The following is a 19775-nucleotide window of genomic DNA, read 5'->3' as shown; positions in this document are numbered from 1 at the left end:
ACTGTGGCTGCACCATTTTACATTTCTATCAGCAATGTGCAAGGGTTTCAAATTCTCCATATTCTTGCCAACCGCTTGTTATTTTCTATTTTTAAAAAAATTATAACCATCCTTGTAGATAATGTGGTTTCTCATTGGGGTTTTGATTTGCATTTCCTTCATGACTAATGATGCTGAGCATCTTTTCATGTGTCCATTGGCCATTTGTGTAGCTTCATAGGAGAAGTGTCTATTTAATCCTTTCCCCATTTTTAAATTGGATTTTTTTTTCTATAGTTGAGTTGTAGGAGTTCTTTATTTATTCTGGATATCAATCACTTATCAGATATATGACATGTAGATATTTTCTCCCATTCTGAAGGCTCTTTTCACTTGACAGTGTCCTTTGCAGCATGAAAGTTCTTAATTTTGATGAGGTTCATTCATCTATTTTTTCTTTCCATGTGTTTTTGTGTCCTATCCATAAAATTGTTGCCAAATCCAATGTCATGATGATTTCCCCCAATGTTTTCTCCTAAGAGTTTTATAGTGTTAGCTTTTTTTTTTTTTTTTTAAATAGAGACAGGGTCTCACTCTGTTGTCTAGTCTAGAGTGTAGTGGTCAGATCATAGCTCTCTGTAACCTCAAATTCCTGTGCTTAAGCAATCCTCCTGCCTCAGCCTCCTGAATAGCTGGGACTACATATGTGCGCCACCACACCTGGTTAATTTTTAAAAAAAAAAAATTGTAGACACGGGGTCTCACTACATTGCCCAAGCTGATCTTGAGCTCCTTACCTCAACTGATCCTCCCACCACACTGGTATTACAGGTGTGAGCCAACATGCCCATCCAATAGTTTTAGCTCTTAAGTTTAGGTCTTTGATCCACTTTGAGTTAATTGTCACGTATGGTATAAGGTAAGAGTCCAACTGTTTCGTGTGTTGATCTTGTACCCTGCAAATTTGCTGAATTTGTTTATTAGCTTTAGTAGCTTTTTTTCTGTGGATTCTTTGGGATTTTCTATATATAGGATCGTGCCATCTACAAATAGGGGAAGTTTTACCATTTCCATTTCAATTTAGATGCCTTTTATTGCTTTTTCTGTCTAGTAGCTAGAACTTCCAGTGCAATGTTAATAGCAGCAGTGAAAGCAGGCATCCTTGGCTTAGTTTTCATCTTAGAAGGAAAGCTTTCAGTCTGTCACCATTAAATACGATGTTATCGGTGGGTTTTTCATAAATTCCCTTTATCATATTGACAAAGTTCCCCCTATTCCTAGTTTTCTGAATTTTTTTAATCATAAAAGTATATTAGATTTTTTCCTCCACTACTGCCTTTTGTGTCATTTGATTAATTTTTGGTAGTGAACTGTTTTGATTCCCTTCTCATTTCCTTTTGTCTATATTCTCTATTTTCTTTGCATTTTCCTTGGGGATTACATTTAACATCGTAAATGTATAACAATGTAATTTGAATTTATACCAACTTCAAAAATGTACAAAAACTGCTCCTACATAGCTCCTTCCCCTACCTTTATGTCATTGTTATCAGAAATTATATATAGCGTTCCCAATAACATAGTTATAATTATTTTTATGCATGTGTCTTTTAAACAATGTAGAAATAAAAAGTGTAGTTACAAACCAAAAATACAAAAATATTGGCTTTTATATGTACCCATGTATATACCTTGACCAGAGATCTTTATTTCTCCATAATAGCTTCACAATAGTAATAGCTTAGGGCCTTTCATTTCAACCTGATGGACTCCCTGTAGCAATTCTTGCAGGCCTGGTGAGTGATAACAAACTTCCTTATCTTTTACCAGTCCAAGACGAAAACTCAGGGTCTTCTCAGGTCTTTCCTAAGCATGCATCTTGCCCTGAGCATGTGCGTGTTTTTCTAGATTCCCCCATACACCCAGATGCTTTCGAATGTCCGAATTGCTCAAAGAATTTGTCCCAGCTTTTCTTCCTGGGCCTTAGGCACTTTATTGGATACCTGTACGATAATCTTTTTCCCTAGGCTTCTGTAAGTTGTCAGCCACTTTGCCATGTTTTCAAGTGATGCCCACCACTCTCATGGCCTAAGTAAGGCGAAGCTGAGACAAGTGTCTTGTGTGAGTCCCTCAGGTAGCCCCCAAACAGGTTAGAAAGGCAAATGCAATAATCTGGGAGTAAGATTTGCTGTGCGCCTTCTGGAACTAGGGACCAGAGTTCCACACTGGGAACACGGGCTGCTGCCTCTCTGACAGGCGTGGCAGAAGGCAGGGTAAGGGCAAGTAATAGTGCTGCAAAGCTTTCCTACCATTTGCAAGTGGCATTTTTCTTGATTCAGCATTCAGTGGTTTCTCTATACCTTCGCTGTTTTCCAGAGTTCTGAAAATGTTGGTTCTGACTGTTTCTGCTTGTTTTTTGGTGTTTCTGTGCAGGAATGAGAGCTTGAAGCTACCCATTCTGCTATTTACTGACATTACTTCCCAGCTATCTTTTAATAGTGACTTTACCTTTTACCTCTGTACCGCTGTGGCCTGGAGAACAGGGTTATACACACAAAACCTGCTTTGACTGAATCCTAGAACCGGTGGATGATACCTGCTTGTTGTGGAGTAAGTTAAAAAGGTCATGGGAAATAGCTCAGAGTCAAACAAAAGAATCAGTCTCGAAAGGCCATACTTTTACCTGTGAACAGTTGTAAATACTGTGGAAATGGCATCTACATTGTAATGGAAGGGTTGCTAAAGTTAGTCATCATTTACAATTACGAGTAAAGGGGCACTTTCTAAAATGTTTGCTTGAATGTTCAAGAGTTCTAGTTGGTCCCCTAGATCTGCACTAGCAAATGGGTTTCATCCCCTAGAGTGGTGGCTGCCTGATGCCATGTGTGAAGGGTTACAGAGCCGTGCTCAGGCTCAGAAGATAAGAGTTCCATGGTCAACTGGTGTTGTTTGTCATGGGCACAGGGGGTGGGGGTTGCCAGTGTGTATCTGTTGCTGTGTAATGAATTATCCCAAAACTTAGTGGCTTAAAACAATAAGCATTTATTATCTCTTACAATTTCTATGGGTTAGGAGTAGTTTCATTGGGTGGTTTCGGTTCAGGGTCTCTTATGAAGCCACAGTCAAGATGTTAGCTGGGATTGCAATTATCTGAAGATGACCGGGGGTGGAGGATCTATTTCCGAGATAGTTCACTCACATGACTGGCAAGATGAACCTCTTGGCATGAGGTTCAGCCCTACTCCACCTGGGCTTCTCCCTAAGTCTGCTTAAGTGTCCTTGCAACATGGTAGCTGGCTTCCACCAAAATAAGTAATACAAGAATGAACTAGGTAAAAGTCATAATTTTTGTGATCTAACCTCTGACTCACATTTCTGCCACATTCTATTTATTTGAAATGAGTCACTAAGTCCAACCACTCTTAAGAGGAAAGGAATTAGGTTCTACCTTTCAAAGGGAGGTATGTCAAAGAATTTATGGGCATATTTTAAAATCACCACAGAGCATTATGACAGGTGTTTACTGACCTACTTCAGAAAACCCAGTGGAGTTTAATACAACCTGAGCAATGAAAAGTACTGTTTTAGTTTATTTTAAAAATTAATTAAAAATAAAAAGTCAAAGGTGGGAAATGTGTGTGAGAGAGAGACAGAGAGACAGAGAGAGAGAGATGAAAAATGAGAGTTTCCTGACTTCTTGGAGAATTATTCAAGAATAGCTTAAAGGAACTCCAACAACATAACAACTCTCTGTCCCAAAGAGTGCTGCATCTACATTCTATCTTTTGGATATTTGCAGAGAGAAGAAAGCATGAAAGGGGTCTGATTATGCCCTCTTCACTTCTTGTCTTTCTCTAAGAAGACTCTGCCATAGGGTTGGAATTTTAAATCCTGGGGAAAGCTCTAAGTTAAAAGCAGGTTATTTAAACGCAGTATCCTAGTTAGGTTAAGTCAATGCAAATTGTTCCCTTGCTTAACAGAAATAGCCCAACTAGCCAATGCCACTGGCAAACAGAATTGCAATGTGGGGGGTATGTATGCAAATACGGACACCTGCATTCAGTATTCCTCACTTGGGCTCAAGAGAAAAACAGCTGCTCAAGCACAAAATGGTGATCCTGTGTTCTGAACATTTGGTCCTGAAAGTCATGTGGTCTGTGGTCTTCTAGCTTTAAAGTATGTCTCCTCTTATTTTAAGTAGAAGATTCCTCTTAGCAAAAGAGCACCATGTACTCTCCAAGGCTGGAAATGGAAGGTTTTCAGAGCTGACTGAAAATGTTGTGTTGACAGCCCTTTGCCTGGTTAAAGCAGCAGGGTTGTTTACTTGGGCTGGAGCACAGCTTTGTTGAGGCAGAGAGTCATGGTCCCATCATCAGGGTTGCCTAGCAACTGGTCTGTGCCACACCACAGAGTTTCAGAATGGGCTGGACAACAAGAACCCATTTTGGGGGATTTCCAGATGACAGTCTTACTCTCACTCCATCATATTGCTTCAAGATCTGAGTCACACAGTAAGACGCAGATTCATTGTTCAGTGTCTCCCCAAATTCTCTTCTTCGAAAACTTAAAAAGAATATTGGTTGAGTATGTTTCTTTAGATACTACAGAGAATCGGTCACTCTAGATTATTGAAAATATCTAATTTTAGTTTGAGTCTTTTTCTCTCCAATTTCTTTAATGTGTTATTTAATACAATATTTAAAAGCATAGTCCTTAATTGAGTCTTATTATGACTAGCCAGTTTAATATTCAGCAAAGTAGCTGAATGTGTACACGTTCATTCTATCAACAAAGAGAATGCATTTAAAAAATATACTTTGTCGTTAGAAATGTTATTACCAAGGAAAGAAATCATATATAAACATAAAGATACATTCTACTAAACAACAGTTTGAAGGGTTTGGATATAATACAAAACAAAAAATGGACAATTAAATTTATAATTTATTCATTCAGTCCCCACAAATACTTAGGGACTGACTATTACATAGTCATGTGTTGCTTAAAGACATGGATATGTTCTGAGAAATGCATCATTAGGCTATTTCATTGTTGTGCAAACATCATAGGGTGTACTTATACAAATCTTAATGGTATACCCTACTACACACCTAGGTTATATGATATTAGCCTATCACTCCTAGTAATTACTCCTAGTAATATTAGCATATAACTGTACTGAATACTGTAAGGAATTGTAACATGATGGTAAGTATTTGTGTATCTAAACATAGAAAAAGTACAGTAAAAAAAATGGTATAAAAGATAAGAAGTGGTTCACCTACATAGGGCACTTACCATGAATGGAGCTGGCAGGATTGGAAGTTGCTATGAGTTGGCGAGTGAGTGGTGAGTGAATGAGAAGGCCTAGGACGTCACTGTCCACTACTGCAGACTTTATAAACCCTGGACACTTAGGATATACTAAATTTATTTAAACATTTTTTTATTTGATAATAAATTAACTTTAGCTTATTGTAACTTTTTTACTTTGTAAACTTTTTCATTTTTTAAACTTTTTGACTCTTGTAATAACAAACACATTGTACAGTTGTACAAACATATTTCTTTATATTCTTATTCTACAAGCTTTTTTCTATTTTTAAATTTTAAAGTTTTTTTCTTTTTAAACTTTTTTGTTAAAAACCAAGACACAAACACACACATTAGCCTAGGCCTACACAGAATCAGGATCATCAAGACATCACTGGGTGATAAGGATTTTTCAGCTCTATTATAATCTTACGAGACCATATGTGCGGTCCATCTTGACCACAATGTCATTATGCAGAACATGACTGTTTTAGACTTTGTAGCTAGAAAAGGTAACAAAACATTTGCTACCTGCCTTCCTAAACCTTATAGTGTGGCGAGGTGGGGATAATAAGGTAATCTCAAACGTGGGGAAAAATATAATGAGCGTTTGGGAATCACGGCATGCAGAGGGAGAAGTTAAGGTAAGGGGGAAAGTCCGAAGATGAAATGTGTTTGAGGACAGGGTTCTCCACGCTGGGGGGTGACCATGGTGCATGCAGTACACTCCCTAGGAGCTCCTCAAGATAGAGCTCAACTGCAACACACATCCTCTCCCTACCAACAGAAACTGAGAATAGGGGTCTCTTTGTGGTGTACAACTGTGAACTTGTGTGTCTCTGTGGGAAAATTGCTGTTGACAGTTTTGCCCTGCTTTACATTCTTTATGACTTTTAAAAGCAGTATTGATTTTATTTAAAGGGACTATTTTTCTTCGGAGGATTTGTTGATTTATGTTCCTTGCAGTTAAAGTCTCAACGTAGGCACTACTGATTTTTGTCACTTAATCCTGTCAAATGTTCTTATTTATTTATGTTTATTTATTTATTTTTAATTCTTGTTTGTTTATTCTGCAAAGGTCATTTCTTATTTTTTTAAAATGTCCTTTTTTTTAAATTTCAGAATATTACGGGGATACAAACATTTCAGTTACATATATTGCCTTTGCACTGCTTGAGTCGGAGCTACAAGCTTGCCCAGCCCCAGACATTGTGCACTGTACCCATTAGGTGTGAATTTACCCCCTGCCCCTCCCAACACCCCATGAATATTAGCTACTGTGTATTATGTATTCAGGAACTCAATGTTAAGTGGATTTATGTTCAGATCAGATTGAAGGCTTGGGTTAAAAATTATATATTTTTTCTATTTCAGTCTCTAGACACTCTTTGTGGTTAAATTCAAGGTTAGCATGTTAATATCAATTTATGCCAATTTGGTCTTTAACTAGAATATATACAAAATAGATTATTCATCTTAAAATATTGCCTTTATTGCCTCTTTAAGAGCTTAAATGAAATCTTTCCAACTTGCTTTTTATAGTAACTTTGACAAAACCATGTATAGGAAATGTTGGACACAATCTTTTTTGCAATAATGACATATTCATTGTGCTAATTGCAAAATTATGGCTAACATTACGTAGTTAATTCAAACACCAGCCACATTTGTTGGATATTTCCAACATTTTGGGGGAAGCCAGTAGTTTATATTTATCTGGAATGTTGGGAATATTCAGTTCAAGAATCATTTCAAATCATAGTTGCTTATTTTATTTCCCGTTAAGATGAGCTGGCTAATAGTTAACTAGGGTGTGTGAGGAAGCACAGTCACAGAAGCAAGGACAGGTGAAATAGATGTTACGTTGAAAGTGACACAGTTGGATCATTGATAAACTGTTTTGAATAAATCACAATAAATAGGAATATTGAAAGTGAGAAGGAAAATGAAGAAGTTAGAATAGATAATCTTGAGATAATCCAGCCTATCAATAAAATTGTATGATTTTGTATTTAAAGTAGAGATAAATAAACATAGATGTTTTTTACCTAGTCGATTTAGCTCTTATTCCTATCTTTGTGTAAGGTTCAAATCTCATAATACAAAGTGTGTTCTTGAGATCTGAGGTTTTCTCCAAAATGGATAATCATCATTGGTTTTCTAATGCAATGCCAACAACATCAATAAATCAAGTTTAATTATTCATTGCTTTTATTTTCCCTTAGCTGTGCCTTAAAAATGCTCAATTGTGAAACTGAGTATCACCCAGAAAGGGGTTATATCATATTCTTCCTTTAAAATTTGAATTATCTAAGCCATTACTTCTCTTCCAAAGATATTTCTCTTATTCTCCTCCATGTATATGTGCTGAGTGTTAATAAATTGTTCTTATTAATTCACTGGGAAGGGAAATAGTTGCATAATCCTCTAAAACTTGGATCTCTTTGGAGTTTGATAGGCCTGGGTGACATTATGTTACATGCACTTTGTACGTCCTACCGTATACTTTTTAGTTGTGTAACCTTGGGCAAGGCACTTAACCTCACAAGTCCTTCGTCACTGATCTGTAAAATGAGACGAATGATGGTACCTACCATTTGAGCCTGTTCTTAAGGATTAAATTCAAGGTGAGTGTTTAGTACAATTTCAAACACTTAGTAAGCCTCTGGGAAATCATAGCTATTATTACAAATGTCATCGCTAGCACGGATGGACTGAATTGTGTCACCCTCAAAATTTGTATGTTGAAGTCCTAATCCCCAATACCTCAGAATGTGACTGTATTTGGAGACAGGGCCTTTAAAGAGGTAATTAAGGTTAAATGACATCATAAGGGTGAGTCTCTAATCCTGTAAGACCGATGTCCTTAATAATAAGAGGAGATTAGAACACAGACGCACACAAAAGCAAGACCCTGTGAAGAGACAGAGAGAAGGCAGCTGTCTATAAGCCAAGGAGAGAGACCTCAAAAGAAACCAACACTGCTGACACCTTGATCTTGGACTTCTAGCCTTTAGAACCGTGAAAAGGTGAATTTCTGTTGTTGAAGCTACCCAGGCTGTGATTCTCTGTTTTGACAGTCCTAAGAAATTAATACAGTACTACTGACAAAAAAAGTCTATTTCTAAATTGCATGTTAAACAGTGTAAGATAAGGAATGTTTCTGAAAGCTATTGTATTTGGTCTGTTTCTATCATTTACTTGCATAGGGAAAAGAAATCAACTGCATGTTCTGTTCTCTGGCCCTAAACAGCCGTCTGTGGGATTTGGCTAACTGAAGTTAGGCCTTAGATGGAACACAGACACAAAGATCACGTGGCAGTTGTAACCAAGATGCCCCAGGGCATAATATCAACAGTGTAATGATTTAGCATTTGTTATGTCAATACCGTGCTGGTTAGTTAGAGCAGTGAGTCTGGGCTGAGCCAGGCAGGGCTGAATCAGAGAGTGAGCTCATATTTAAACATCACTCGGGTTACAACGGTTTCTGTTTTTCTCCAAGCAGAGCTAAAGATGTTGTTTGTTCATTTAGTGTTATTGTGGGAACAAAATCATTAAACACTATAGATTTCATTTTCCTTAGACCAGATGGAATCATGATTTCACTAGAGCTGGGATAATAATGCCCACGTGAATTGCTGATCGCTCTGGGCAGACAACGCCTCTGAACCCCACGTGACTCTTTTTCCTTCTCCTCAGCAATTTGCACTCTTTCTTTCCTGCTTCCAAGCCCATCCTTGCTGGCTGCTCGTCTGCCCTTTGCCCTACTTTCTTTCCTTCTGGAAGGCCAGTGTAGGCCAGGCGGGGGACACAGACAACCCTGACAGCGACGGGATCCAGGCCACTTGCATCAGATTGTCCTGCTTTCACTCAGCCCCGGGGCACCCACTCTGGGGACAGGAGGCATGGACTACCCTCAGAAATTTCTGCAGCCATAGAAGCCCTGAAGTCTCCTTTGCTGATTCATAGCAACTTGTCTGTTGTTATCGGAGGGGAAAAAAGAGACCTAAGTCATTAAAACAACTGTCCCTGGATGTTCAGGACATTGGCTCTGTATAAGTGAGACCGAGGTTCACGTTTGTAAATTGGAGAGCGTAAAGGGACAGCATTTGCCCCACCTCTGTGGGCATTTCAGCAGGGCTGTGCCAGTGCAGGGTGCACCCTGAGAGGAAATGTCTCCTTAAACGTTGCGTTCTAGGTGCCTTGCTGGCTTCTGCTTGCTCTGTGACTTGTCCTGCTGCTACTCCCCACTGTTGGCAGTAGTGACAGGGAGCAGCTGACAAAGGAGCGTGGTTTGCAGAGTCCCAGCCTCAGTAGCCTAGAGCAGACAGGGGTCAGTGCTAAGAAACCAGAGCTTAATAGCTGGCACAGTCCCCCTAGACTCTGCCACTTCCTTTCAACCACATGTCCATCCCACGAGGTAACGCAGATGCTATCACCTCCATCACTCAGGATAGTGACTTGTGGGGTCTTGCGGGTAGCACTGGGGCTGGGCTCCAAGTCTTCTGAGTGTCACGATGCTCCCCTGCCCCTCAGATCACACCAAGGAGATGGCTGCCCACTCAGCTGAGCCGTAGCCTGGCCTGATTCCCTCTCTCAGTCAGGAGTGTCATGGGCGTGTGCCGCACCTTTACCAAACCCCACCTGCACGGACAGCCTCACTGAATCCCGTGTGCACTTTTCCTTGTATCCCACAACAATTTCATTATGAAGAACTTTTATTATTGCTGGATATCTGAGGGCTGCTCAAAATGTTCCATGCACTGAATTTTCCAGAGAATAGGTTAGCAGGAAGTCCTTTATTTCTGCCAGCAAGAGTCACCTGAATCTCTCCGGCACAATGGACTGCTTTGACTTGTGTTTCCTGCTGTATCTTACACCCAGAAAAGGAAGTGCAACGAGAACAGGTTGGAGGTACAAATTCCAAACCCACATTTTTCCCGACTGAGAAGGACCAAGCCTGGAAATTGTGCTCAGTGCCCTGGTGGCTGCTATGATTTGCCTGCCTTTGCTTTGTGGAAGTGGCTTGGCCTGATAGAAGCTGCAAATTAAAACCATAAAAATTGACCTTGGGTCTGTTAGGTGACTATGCATTGATTTTACACTTTGTGCCAAAACCTCTTCTATCTTGGCCTGCCTGTCTCCAGCTTACACAATCAGGCACATTCCTGAGTACTGGGGGTTGGCCGGGGCAGTTGCCCTGGGGAAGGAAAATGAAGAAAACCAAGGGGTTTTGTGCTGAGTCTCCCAATCCGTGCGCCAGTGTTCTTGAGCAACTGTTAGAGAAGCCAAGTGCAGGCGACAGGCAATCAGTGGGGCTCGGAATTCCCCTAGAGGTTCCCATGGAGACTCCCTGGAGAGAGCTGCTCCCCACAGCCTTGGAAGGAGTGGGAGGAGTTGGTGAAGGAGGGAAGATAGTCTTGGAGATGGCCGTGCTGGGACAGGTGACCCCAGTCTGCCTTGTGGGGATGGACCTTGGTACGAAAAGCTGTTACTTAACAAATCTGCTGAGAGGAGCATATCTGTGGTACCCTTTCTCTAGACATGATGTAAACTTCCCTGGGAAGGCCTGGAGACCCTGAGAGGGGAAAGGGTGTGTTCCAGAAGTGTGATCTCCCAGTGCCATTTCCAGCCACTCTCTGCGGGGGCTGCTGGGTCCAAGCTGGAGGTGGCAGAGAAGCCTAAGGGTGTGGGTGGGTCTGCCAAGGTTCTCTTTCAGGCCCTGACATGGTCTAGCTGTGGTTGACATCCTGGCTTCAGTCCCAGACATAAGGCCCCACAGAGCCCTAGAGAGCCACCGCCCTGATCCACCCATGCCTGGAGTGACATGCTTGGACTAGAGGTAGGAATATTGCTGTCCAGATACCCTTTGAGCCTGTTCATTCATTCGTTCATCCATCCAAGTAGAGTTATTGAGACCTACTATGTGTCAGGTTGGATGCTAGGCCCTGGGGACAGAAAGTTGAGCAGGAGAAACTTGCTTTTTCTCCCTAGGCCCACACTAGGGAGAAAAAGCAAGTTTAAGCAATTAGAGTCCAGTGTGGCAGGTGCTGCAATGGGAGTCTGGCCCACATGCTGTGGGATATGTTAGAGGACAGGCTCCTCATTCAGTCACACAAGCTCGGGGAAGGCTTCCTAGCAGAAGTAACAGTGAGGCTCAGACCTTGGGCCTGATTTAAACCTGGACTCCCACTTGGCCTGTCTGTGCAGCCCACCCCTGTCTTCCGTGCAGCCTGGCTGCGCACATGTGCCACTCGGCCTCTTTCCTCTGCTGACGCCCATCCCTGTCCACCCCCTACATCAAGCCTCTTTTACTTCTAAATCTTTATTGAGTGTTGACTCTGTGGCAGGCACTGAGCTAGAAGCTTTATGAAGATGACCTCATAGCGACCCTAGGAGATAGTGGACTCAGACCACCGGGGTTCAAATCCCAGCTCAGTACTGCAAGCCATGAGATCTGGGGCAAGTTAGTAAACCTCTTTGTGCCTCAGTTTCCCTAACTGTACACTGAGCCTAATGATAGTACACACTCCATAGCGTTGGTGTGATGTCTAAATGGGTTAATATACGCACAGTGCCCGAACAACATCAGGGATGTATTCAGAGCCCTGTAAGTGTTAGCTAATATTATGGTGGCCTCCATTTTTAGATGAGGAAGTTGAAGTTCAGAGAAGTTAGCCATCTGTCTAAAGTCACACAGCTGGTAACTGTCAGAGGCAGGATTTGAAGGCTGCACTTCTGACTTCATGTCCAAAGTGCCCATTTCCGTGACACCGCAGCTGTGTCTGCTCTGCAGTTGCCTCTGACACCATCTCTGGTTTAGAGCTGCACCTGCCCCTGCAGCCAAGGTCGTGACCTCCTGCTGCGCCGACTCAGCTGTGTGCCACCAACCTGCTGCAGCAGCTCAGCCCGGTCTGGCCCACTACAGCCCACAGCTGGGCACTGGAGGCCCGCTCGCTCAGGCTGGCTGTGCTTGCGCAGAGGGGAGCGGGCCACCTGGCGAGGCCAAGGAGGGGAGGGGCATCAAGAAGGCCACCGAGGAAGCTGGGTGCTAAAATGAGAGCTGCAGGGTGTGTCATAGCGGAGGAATGGGGTGGGGCCAGAGGACAGCAGCCAGATGGAGTGGGGCTGGCAGGCAAAGAAAGGCTTCAAATAAAGGTAAACCTTGGCATTCTGGGGGCTTTTTAGTGTGACTGTTTATAACAATGACTAAGGCACTGAGCACTACTTTCAAATGGAAATTCCTGCAACTATTCTAAAAGTTCCCCTAACAACTCTCTAGGTGTCTGTGAGTCTATCCTATAGTCCTTTTGGCCATTTGGCAGGAAAAGTGGCTGCCCAAAGGTGGGATTGACCAGGGGATTCAGAAATTGGGGACCAGGGCCTCCAAATTCTGTGCTCTCCCCTTGACCTTGGGAGAGATGCTTATCTTTTTAGGGTCTGTTTCCTCATCTGGAAACTAAGGGAAATTTTGCAGATTTCCTCCGAGGGATATTTTAAATGGTAGTCATAGCCCATTTTCCAAGTACAAATGTTGGGTATACGGAAAGAGAGTTGACATTTCAGGAAATGTGCAGCTCAGATGTTTTCAAATCCACTATTATTTCCATCTAGGGGCATTTTCTTAAAGAGAGGCGAGGTGGGTCCCAGTGGATTCAATACTGTATTCCTCTACTCCTGAAATACAAGAATCAAAGTTCTTCTTTATTTATTCGACTTTCATTTGAGGCATGTCAGTTGATTTTCCTTCAGCAGGACCACTGAACCTACACTCAGCAATGAGAACCAGCTGACCAAATAAATAGTTGCATATGGAAAAGAAGCAGGAAACGTCTTTCCAAAACTAACAATATTAACAAACTTCCAAGAGACACACAATCCATAATTAATGACAATTTGGAAAAAAAAGACATAAAAACGTGGAATTTGAAATATGACTCTGAGAACAGTCCAGTGTTTTTTTTTTTTTTTTTTGCTTAGAATCCATCCACCCTTTTTTCTGGCCCGTTTCCCTTCTGACAGCCACATTTATTCAAGTTCTTTCTGTAAATGTCTGTAGTCTGCAGATTTTCATCCTGGGATTCAGTACTTCTTGCCTGAACTCCCAGAGTGGCCAGTCAACAGGGGCTTATTAAAAACCTCAGTAAGTCATGTGACCAGGCATAACTGATTCTAGCTAAACCCACAGGAAGGATGGCCTTGCTCTCAGAAACCAAATCTCTGGCAAGGCTGCCTTTGGGGTCAGATTCGGTGACATTGGACTGGATGCCAGGGTGGACCCCAATCAATTTACCTAGGCCCGGATTGAGAAGGCCACAGATGCCTGGGGAATGGGCTTGGCCTCCTGGATCCACTCCTTAAGAGAAGCACCCAGCCTAAATCCCAGGGGCACCCCACTTCCAATGCAGCCTGTATAATGCTGAAATTCATGTGCCATTCACCACACTTTCCATACTATCATAATCACTCTTACTCTTCCTCTCAAGTGTGCTTGTGATTAAAATGGCTAGTTGACCCCTGAAAGTTGTGGTCTCCTTGACTCTTTGATCTTCAGAATATAGACTTAGTGTTGAGAAGCAGCTGACAAACCAGGGACTCCTTTTCCCAGCCCTTTATCCCATCCCATGTCCTTAATTTTGGCCAGTGAAATATGAGCCTGAGTGATGTGTCACTTTTTGGATGAGGTGGTTAAGTACCCTCTTAAGTCTTCTTTCATTCTGTTTCCCACCTTGTGTCACTAAGGGGCACAGGGCTGGATCCCTGAGTCACTGTGTGGAAGAGGAGCCCAGGAGACCTGCCTGACCAGGAATGTCTGCTTAGAGTTTGTATGAGCAGGAAATAAACTTTTGTGTTCAGTTGTTAATACAGTGCAGTTGTTTGTTGCAGTTGACCTATGTTGACTAAGATAGTGCCCATGCAGCATTTCCCAAGCAGTGTGTGTCTTGTGACAGTGGGATTTCCCCAGATCCTATCTTTCTCTGTGCAGAGAGCATGGGCCCTGCCCACGTGCCCCGTGGCCTTGTTTGACTCTCTGTATACTTCCCTCTCCACCCTCCCAAATGGAATCTGTCTTTGTGAGGAGGCAGGAGAGTATGGGTAGAAGTTAAAAGTGTGGTTTCTGAGTCAGACTGCCCAGGTTCAAATCCTAACTCTACCGCTTATGAACACGTGAGGCCTTGAGCAAATGGTTTAACTTTTCTGAGCTTTAAAGTCTCTCTCTGAAACAGAGGGAGACTACCTGGCAGAGTTGTTATGAGAAATAATTGGAACATTTTTGTGTAAAGTACCTGGCATATAATCAACACGGTAAATGTTAATGTTTTTATAGTTATTTGTTGAGCCTGATTCAGCATAATAGATGTGAGCACTGAGTACAACCAACTCTTTCCTGTCTTCTCTTCATGTCAATAATACCCACCAATTACTCACATCAATTTTCTTTCATAAGTGTTGGGGTTTCTCCCATCCAAGTGCTAACCAGGACTGACCCTGCTTAGCTTCGGAGATCAGACAAGATCAGGCACATTCTGGGTGGTATGACCTTAGACAGGTGTTGGGGTTTCTTCTACCTTTGTTCCACAGATGCCACTCACCTTCCATATTTTTACCCGAGGTGCTACAACAAATTTAGAAATTTATAAGTACTTTTTAGAAAGAAAAAGTAGGTGGATTCTCAGATGAGAAGAAGAAAGAAGGAGGAAGAAGGAAGAAGAGGAAGAAGAAGAAGAAGGAGGAGGAGGAGGAGGAGGAAGAGGAAAAAGGAGGATGAGGAGAAGGAGAAGGGGAAGGGGAAGGGGAAGGGGAAGGGGAACGGGAAGAAAGAGAAGGAGAAGGAGAAGGAGAAGGAGAAGGAGAAGAAGAAGAAGAAAAGGAGGTGGGTCCAAAGGAAGTGGACCCAGATATGTGTTGGATGAACATGTATCTGCTTCAGTCGATATCTGGTCCTCCTGTCCTGATGGGTGAGTGCTGCCCTCCTACCTCCCCGCAAGGGTTCTGTGTCACCAGCCCGGTTCTTGGGAGCCCTGGTAACACAGAAAGCCAAGGGGTAGAGGGATGAGAAGCACTCAGACTAGTGTTCTAGAAGGTTTCCCCCAAGATTTCAGAGGAAAGAGAAGCTAGAACATTGGTGGGGTAAGGAAGAAGCAGATGGAAGAGAGAAGGAGGGCTGTGAGCTGTATTGCCTGACACCCATCTCCTTCAGGAAGGTCAAGAAATATCTTGAGTTATCTTGAATTTCTTTTTGGTGGCTAGACTATCTTTCGCATATCCTGGTCTTACTCTGAGACCGGACTGTGTGGGCCTCAGCTTCACCAGGGTCATAATACTCGTTTGCATAGATTGACATCCGTCCAATAATCAGATGAAAAAATGCATTTAAAAAATCAAATGAGGGCTTGCAGCATTTGTTCAGCTGAGTGATGGGATCGAAGGGGTACGTTGGGGGCAACCGGTGCAGCAGAGCAGAGAGAAAGGCTGGTGGGTCCCCAAGTGGGGTAGCAGCCCTGTGCCTTGCTCTTGGCTCTCTGAGTACTGAATGGGCAAAGGCCAGTGCAGACAGCATGAGACAGACATTCCTGGCCCCATGGAGTCTCAGAGAGTTCCCCACCTGACACCACGAATAAACCAGCACTGTCATCTGAACGTCTCGGCTGATGGCATCAGAGCCATGACTGTTGGTCCCGTTTCAGGTGAGTTCACAGCCTACAAGATTTGAAGCCCTGACTGAACCTTTCTCCGTGGCCCATTTATTATATAAGGGGCTCCTCAATGACAATTCCTCCTCCGCTGGGACTCTCATGGGGTTGGGCCCAGGAGGGATTTAAAGATGATACAGCTCATCTCCTTCCCTTCAGAGAGGAGGAAACTTGGAGTCCTGTGGCTTCTCCTCCTCTCACACATGCTCTGCTAACTGAGAAGGTAACAGAAGCTGAACACGGTTGGTGTGCCAGAGGGGCTGGCATTTCCCCAGGTGTTAGGAGTGGAAGAGAAACATGCCCGCTGTGGCCCCTGGGTACTGAGACTTCACAGCTGTGGGCTGGACGGCCTGGAAAGTGGGCTTCCTTCCTCTAGCCTGGAGGTCTGAATTGCCTGTGAGTGGAGGGCATCCGGTGGCTGTCAGGGTGCAGGTGCCACGGGGCTGCCCACTGTGTTCCCTGTGCCTGACCTTCCAGTGGCTTCCTGGGAAACACTGAGCTGATGCTCAGCAACCCTGGGCTTGAGGGATCAAAGTGACACACATTTCACAACAGGGTCCTTTGGCTTAAGTCTTCATCCTCTAGTGAAATGCAAATATCCTTGAACAAGAGGTGGGATAATGGAAAAGTAGATCCTAGTACCAGTGCTGCTGTGGGTTCCTGTGAGGCTGTGGGCAGCATTCTCAAACTCTTGAGCCTCAGCCTGTGGGTCACAGGATGCCATCTCTGAGGGACCTTCAAGTGCTAGGATTCCAAGGGAAACAGCTAAGAGTGAATAACCGCTCATGCTTTACCGTGGTCCTTTTCTGGAGAGCAGCTTAGGGAAGGGGGTGGGGGAGAGAGGCTGTGGGCCCTGAAACGGAACTTCACAGTCTGCCTCAGGGCTGCGCAGCATGGACGTCAGTGCTCAGAGTCCACCACGCTGCCAGTCTGGACAACTATGTCTTGAGCCCTTACGAGGGGGAAGCTCTGTTTCCAGAGATGTGACACCCAGAATCCAAATCCCTTGTGAGGAAACTGGAGAGGAGGTTCTGGGATAGCTCCTCTCCCCTGCATGAGGCAAGGGACGAGCCGGCTGAAAAGGAGACGTACTCGCTGGGTGCGTGACAATCCTTCAATCACCAAGCAATTTTCCCCACAGGTTTTACGCCGTGAACACTCTTGCCAGTTTTCTCCAATAAAAGATGAGATGGTTTCACTTTTTTGTTCATTTTTTTGACTTCTGAGGGGCCACTACTGTTGTTTTTTCCCCACAAAAGCACTTTTTAATTGAGGCGAAGAGAAGTCTGGCTAAAAGGATTACGGTTCCCGGAGTCAACACTCAACTGTTAGTGGCACTATGTTGACTGGAGAATTTGCTTCTCCTTGTCAGAAAAGGATCTTTAGGCTGTATTGTCCCCAGCTTAGCAAAATGAAGGGCAAAGAAAACTGGAAGAGGCTTCTACCATACCGGCACTTCTCTTCAGACTCAACGTTAAGCTAGACAGGCCCTCACTGGTAAGTCTGCAGGTCGCGGTCCCATGGCTGAGGGACACAGGCCATACTGCGTTTGCAAGGAAGATGAGGCAGGAAAAACAGGTGTGGGTCACTTGGGAAGCGCAGGCATCCACAGCTTCAAAACTCATCGTTAAGGGGTAATCCTGGTGGGAGGCATGACTCAGTTCATCCTCCAGTTCCTGTTGTGGCTGAGAAAGGTGGTTGTATCATTGCTGCTCGGTTCAGAGTCAAAGACCTTAAAGTTCTTAGCGATGTGTTCAGTGTCACAGACTTGGGCATCACCACCAAGTTTCTCTGCAGGGGGAAACAGATCAGAACCTGGACTGGAGATTTATTGTGCTTGGCTGCAGACCACATTGATCCTGGGATCCTCAGAAGTCCTCAGGCTCGGCCCAGGGCTTGTCAGGAGAGCCAAGGGGTCAGTAGGCAGGCACCACAATGCCTTTGGACTGGCAGTGCTCGATTAACTTCTGAGTTAGGTACAGATGGCACTTGATCTGGCTAACCACAAGCTTATACTTTAAGCCAGGTTTGTTTAAGATCCTCTCAATCTGGAGATGGTTGAAGTTGGAGATGCCAATGGCTCCCACCAGCCCTTCATCCACCAGCTCTTCCATGGCCATCCATGTGTCCAAAATATCTGTGTCACTGGAAACCACGTTGCCTGCCTTGCCCAGTGGGAAAAATTCCTTCCCAGGCTTAACGTCCATTGGCCAGTGAATAAGGTAGAGGTCCAGGTAGTCCAGCTGTGGGTCGCTGAGCACATTCTGGAAGGCTCCTTCCACCAGAACCTTCTCAGGGTGCGTACACCACAGCTTGCTGGTGATGCAGACTCCTCACTCCTCACCACCTGTTCCTGAGCTTCCCCTGGATGCCCATCCCCACCTTGTTATCCTTCTGGCACATGTACGTGCAGTCGATATGGCAGTATCTGATGTCAATTGTTACCTTCCCAGCCTGGGCCACCTGGCCTGGAGGGTACTTCCAGGTGCCCAGCCCAGGATGGTCATCGTGGTGCCATTGTTGAGCACCATGCAGCTGGCCATAGCTGCTGTGCTATGCAGACCCCTGCCCGGAACTGTGCCCCACTACTGGTTTGAGTTTGAGTTTCAGTTACCCCATTTTAGACAGAAGAGGAGCCTTTTTAGCTTGCATCAGGGAGAGCTGGATTGTGGTAGGCAGGAGAATGTTGTTGCTGTTGATGTTGTGCTCAACATGAGTGGACGGTGTGTGTTGGTCTTGGGGTTAGCTAAGGAGTTGAGTAAAATAGGTAATTGCCATGTTTCCTGGATGTCCAGCAACTTTTAAACTCACCTTCACTCTATTTGGGAAATTTCCTGCTTTAGGAGTCTCACTGTCACCAAGAAGAAAGGAGGAAATTCACAAACTCCCCTGCCATTACAGCACAGGTTGACGAGCTGGGGACCCCAGTCAAGTTACCTGTGGGAGACTTTGACTTGGAAGCAGGGAAGGACCTTACAGAACCCACTTTGCTGGCAAGGCAGGTAGCAGAGGTTTCTTTTGGAAGAAATGGTGACTAAATGGCATCTGCGGAGTGGCCGTGCTGGTAGCCTTTTTCCTTGGTGGGGTGGTCACAGGGCAGCAGCTTCTCCATCGGGGCAGTCCTATAGCAGCAGGCACTTGGACGTCGTTCTGTGAAATTGGTTCTCCAGGCTCCCGCTAATTCTGTGAACTACCAGCCAGTTTCCTTTCAGCAAACTCCCTTCTGCCTGGTCACCAGAATCAGCCTTTGTGGCTCACAGGTGAGTGCCCTGAAGGATGTGGCGACCGACTACTAACTTGATTGCTCCCCTCTCAGACGGCAGCAGCAGGAATCCCAGCCCGACCCTGAGCAGTTCCCCTTCTCAAACCTCGTTCCTCCACACATTTCTTTCCCACCTATTAGGTCTAGGCCTCCCATACCTTCCTCTCGAGTTTAACCTCTCACACTGCCAAGCCAACAGCCACCTGTGGAAAATGGATCGGTGAAGAAGTGGTTCCGTAAACCCTATGTGGCCCCCTGAGTCACCCTCAGCCTGGTTTCAAAGAGCCAGCCCATCATGCAGGAAGCAGGAGTCCTCGATTCCGGAGTGAGAGGCCAAGTTGACCCCAGGATAGCAGCCCCCACGGAACCTGCTTTGGGGGTTTCCACTCAGGTTCCAAATACCTGACCATCATCCCATTCACAGAGCCTTGCTGTCTTCCTGCTTAGATAATTCACCACTAGCCCATAAGAGAACCCAAAGAAATGCCCAGTTAGGTCATTTCTGCTTGTCTCCAGTGAAGAGTATT

At 44.3% G+C, this 19775-nt stretch overlaps 1 pseudogene; it reads right to left on the bottom strand.

The window, feature by feature from the left end:
* Nucleotides 1-12111: 12111 nt before the first annotated feature.
* LOC105809687 lies at nucleotides 12112-18529 on the bottom strand (annotated as a pseudogene).
* Nucleotides 18530-19775: the final 1246 nt, after the last annotated feature.

Source organism: Propithecus coquereli, unplaced genomic scaffold, assembly GCF_000956105.1.
Source record: "Propithecus coquereli isolate 6110/MARCELLA unplaced genomic scaffold, Pcoq_1.0 Scaffold2, whole genome shotgun sequence".
Lineage (NCBI taxonomy): Eukaryota > Metazoa > Chordata > Mammalia > Primates > Indriidae > Propithecus > Propithecus coquereli.
Note: the sequence above shows the minus strand (reverse complement) of the source record. Positions and strands in the feature narration are given on the sequence as shown.